General features: G+C 43.8%; 1 pseudogene; it reads right to left on the bottom strand.

Moving 5' to 3' along the window:
• Positions 1 to 3,608: 3,608 nt before the first annotated feature.
• Positions 3,609 to 3,705, bottom strand: LOC120096462 (U6 spliceosomal RNA; annotated as a pseudogene).
• Positions 3,706 to 4,754: the final 1,049 nt, after the last annotated feature.

The following is a 4,754-nucleotide window of genomic DNA, read 5'->3' as shown; positions in this document are numbered from 1 at the left end:
TAAATTAATTGTCTGTGTTTTAAGCCAGGTTCTCACTATGTACCCCAGGCTGGCCCGGAACCCAATATGTTGCCCAATCTGAGATCTGCCTGCCTCTCCCTGCAGAGTGCTAGGACTGAAAGTGCCTATGGCCACCCTGGCAGGATCTTAAACTTGAGGACAGCATTGTAACTTTGAGAGCAGCCTGGATCACATACTGAGATCGTCTCACTCACAAGGAGATCTGTTACAGTATTCTGGACTAGAGACAGCCAACTCTCGCTTTCCGATTCAGACGTGAGCAGAGAAATGGCTTAGTGCCGTACTTCATCTTGGCCGTGTGAGCCCAGCCTAGGATTATGGCCACTTAGCAAATAGGAATCAGTTGAGGATAGCAACTGTGACTTAGAGGCTAAGGTCCCCGTAATTAGAAAACCTTTCCTAAATGACTTTAAATACCTATGCAGAATGAAGGACCATAAATATCTTCTTCTAAATGACTTTTTTCTTAAAAAAAGAAAAAAAGATTGTGAACTCTTTGTGTTCCTTATTTTTAAAGAACTTTTTTTTTTAATTTTATGCTTGTGAGAGTTTTGCCTGCATGTTTGTATGTGCACCACATGTATGCAATGCCTGCAGAGGTCAGAAGGAAGCTTCGGATCTCCTTGAGTTACCGATGGTTGTGAGCTGCCCTGTGGGAGCTGGGAACCAAACCCAGGTCCTCTGCAAGAGCATCCAGTGTCCTTATGCGCTGAGCCATCCCTCCAGCCCGTGTTCCTTAATTTTAAATGAAATGATCTCAAGACACTCTTAAGTCAGCTTATTTATTTATGTATTTATGTATTTATTTATTTTTCTTGAGACGGGACTTTGCCATATACCTCTAGCGAGCTTTATACTTGCTATAATACAGAGGGTGGCCTCAAACTTGAGAGAGTCTCCCTACCTTAGCTCCAGAAGTTTGGCACGGCACGTATACACCACCAGTTTTAATCTCATTTCTGTTGCTGCGATCAAACACCCAAGCAAAGCAACTTTAGGGAAGAAAAGGTTTGCTCTCCTTACAGTAGATGCAGTCTAACACTGAGGAGGCATCAAAGTGACGACAGGAACCAGAGGCAGCAAGTCACACCCACAGTCAAGAGCGGAAAGAAGAAATGCCCACCTGCCAGATCCTTTATGTGCTTTACACGGGGCTGTAGGTAGCTCTTTAATAAGTGTTCGTTCTTTCCCTCTTAACCCAGCTAGCTCCCAAATAATAGAGACTGCACCATTAGACTTATTTAACAAGCTTTAAGGGCACAACAACCAAGCAGTATTACTCTATCTTAATCCTCTAAACAAATATGGCTACCTCCCAGTCAAAATCCCAGTGATTCTTGCATTTTAGTACTGATCTGGCTCTCTGGGCTACAGGTGTTTTCTCAAGGTCTCTCTTGGACTCTCTCCCTATGACTAATCCCCACTTTCTCTTTCTCCTCCCTCCCTCCCCCTAGCTGGAAGTCTCTCTCCTGCCCAGTCACTAGCTAATCAGCTTCTATTGACAAAGCAGAGAATAAATGGGGAGCAAAATTTACACAACATTGAGGCAGGAGATACTTAGAATAAGGATTGCAACCAGCTATAGGGACACAGAAATCAGCATTTGGGGCTGGAGAGATGGCTCAGTGGTTAAGAGCACTGACTGCTCTTCCAGAGGTCCTGAGTTCAAATCCCAGCAACCACATGGTGACTCACAACCATCTGTAATGGGATCTGATGCCCTCTTCTGGTGTGACAGCTACATTGTACTCATAAACATAAAATAAATAAATCTTTTTTTAAAAAAAAGAAAGAAAGAAATCAGTATTTGAATGGTGTAGCCCTCAGAGGGGTGGGGGGTCTTAGCTTAATTAAACAATCAAATAAACCCATAGGTGATTTAGACCTACTAGAAGTGAGACCTAGGTTGTGCCAAGTTGACGAAACTAACCACCATTAAGAGCACTGACTGCTCTTCCAGAGGACCTGGGTTCAATTCCCAGGAACCACATGGCAGCTCACAACCTTAGCTGTAACTCCAGTTCCAGGGGATCAATGCCCTCTTCTGGACTCTGCCAACACCAGACACACACACAGTACACACACATGCTAGGCAAAACACTCATACACATAAAATAAAACTTTTTTTTTTGTTGTTCTTTTTTTCGGAGCTGGGGACCGAACCCAGGGCCTTGCGCTTCCTAGGCAAGCGCTCTACCACTGAGCTAAATCCCCAACCCCAAAATAAAACTTTAAAAAAGATACATATAGAAAACCGTAGGAGTAGTTGGCTAACTGCTCTGTGCTCCTAACAGGTTCCATGGGCACACCAGCCCAAGAGCTATCGGATTCAAAAATGAAACACACACACACACACACACACACACCAGTTAAATATGCCTTGACTAGCTCAAAGGTTGGGTAGTTCTAATCCTCCTTGTCGCTAGCACACTTTTTCCTTCCTGCACTCCTGGCTTAACACCCTCTAATTCTATATTTTATCTTTGTTTCCCTGGCTCCTTCTGGGCAGCCCCCCTAGTCTTGGCCATTCTGGGGGCCACATTGCTTCTCACCTACATTTAGGATGATTTTCCTTCTGCAGCTCTAAATCTGATCTGTCTCCCTCTGAATCACATCTATTCCCTTTCTTCCTCTCTTCCAGTTCCAGGGCAAATCCCCAATTCCTGCCTCAATCTACCTACCCAACAATTGGCCATTGGCTCTTTGTTGATCAATCAAAAACCAATTGAGGACAAGGACCTTTAGCACTCCGGACACACAGATTACTGATTTTGGGGGCCAGATTCTTAAAACCATTAAAAAGCATTAAAACCAATCCCCAACAGAAAGCAAGACACCTTATGAACTACCTACTCAACTCTCTCAGGAAGTGAACCAAAGGAATATCATCTAAGCAACTGTTTCTGTGGTATATGATGCTGGCATCAGAGACCAAACTCCGTGTGTGTTCTGGCTGAGAGCTTCCCGTTTTGTAGCCATTCTCCGTTTCAGGTGACACCCCACCTTAGTTACTTGCCTTATTGCTGTAACAAATAGCGTTTGGATATTTCATTAAGGAGGAACGATTCCTTTAGGTCCACAATTTCGGAGCGTTCAGTAGGTTCTGATGGGGACGGCCTGGTAGAGCAGAGAGAGTATCCCCATTCCTGTACAAGGAGGCAGAAAAGGAACGCTGGCTTTCGGGGGCTTTCCTCTTTCTTCGCTGCCTCAGGCATTCAACAGTACTTACCACCTCTCTTACTTTCAGAAGGTCGTAAGAGCTAATATTTAGGGTCCTGTGTGTTCCGGCCATATGTAACATACAGGAAGGACTTTTACCATTCACGACTACATTAAGTCCCTGCCACTTAAGGATCCAGAAAACTGTGTGGAGAAGTGAGGTCCCCCCTCCAAAGATCAAATGCAGGCAAACTGAATTTACACTATTAGCCACCCACTCTCCCGATTGTATTCTCAATTTTCTTAATTTCCTTAGGACTCTACAAGTATAAGGCTTTTTCAAGTTCTTTTTTTAGGAGAAAATAATGTTCATGAATCTGTAAATCAATTTTGTCCTAGTCCTTCTGTAAGGCTTCCTATTTTTCTTTTTAAATATGGAATGCTTCATGAATTGGCTTGTCAGCCTCGCACAGGGCCAGGCTAATCTTCTCTGTATTGTTCCAATTTTAGAATATGCGCTATCTCTCAAATATTTCTTCATATTCTTTTTATGGAACCCAACAAATACATTCCTGTTTTTATCTGTATTCTTATTGGAGGATTTTTTTTTTTTTTATTTTAGACAGGGCCTTACTGTGTAGTTCAAACTGTCCTGGAACTCACTGTGAAGATCAGGCAGGCCTTCAATTAGTTCAGAACAAGTTTTTTTTTTTAATTGCTATTTATTTAAGTTATAACACACACCCATCTATCATAACAATCTCTCTCTCTCTCTCTCTCTCTCTCTCTCTGTCGGTGTGTTGGGGGATGATGTTTTTGATTGTTTGTTTGTTTTGTTTTGTTTTGTCTTTTTTTCGGAGCTGGGGAACGAACCCAGGGCCTTGTGCTTGCTAGGCAAGCGCTCTACCACTGAGCTAAATCCCCAACCCCGGGGGAGGATGTTTTAAGGTAGGTTCTCACTCTGTAGACCAAAGCCAACCCTGAGGCCACAGCAATTCCCCCTCAATTTCCCAGGTGCTGGGATTTACCAGCAGGTGCCATTGTACCCATACCTGGCTTGGCCAATGTCTTCTTGATGGCCATAGAACAAGATTATGTGGACTAAGGATATACATTTGATGGCTTTCTCATCAAATGTGTGTGTCCACGGCTGAAGTACCCTAGGATCTGACAGAAAAAGAACCAAGTGTTCCAAACCACATTTATAAGGGAAGAGACTGGTTGAGAATTTGAGCTCCAGCTTTTGATTGGTTGGTTTTGTTTTTTTAGGGGTTCTTTTGGGGGGGGGGCTGTTGCTGCTGCTGCTGTTGGTTTTGTTGTTGTTATTGTTGTGTGTATTCCTGGTTGTCCTGAAACTCATTATGTAAACCAGGCTGACCTCTCCCTCACAGGATCTGCCTGCCTCTGCCTCCTAAGTGCTGGGGTTAAAGGTGTGTGTGCATCACTATGACCACCGAGTGGCAGTTTTTGAGAGTCAGCGGGATTCTGGAGAGTGTCCGGCACAGTGGATATCATTCTCACCTACTTGCCATGCCAACTCTCAGGGCTTCAAATGACAGAACAAGTGTTAACCC

Source organism: Rattus norvegicus, chromosome 13, assembly GCF_036323735.1.
Source record: "Rattus norvegicus strain BN/NHsdMcwi chromosome 13, GRCr8, whole genome shotgun sequence".
Taxonomy (NCBI): domain Eukaryota; kingdom Metazoa; phylum Chordata; class Mammalia; order Rodentia; family Muridae; genus Rattus; species Rattus norvegicus.
The sequence above is the reverse complement of the archived record's forward strand: the minus strand, read 5'-3'. Positions and strand labels throughout refer to the sequence as shown.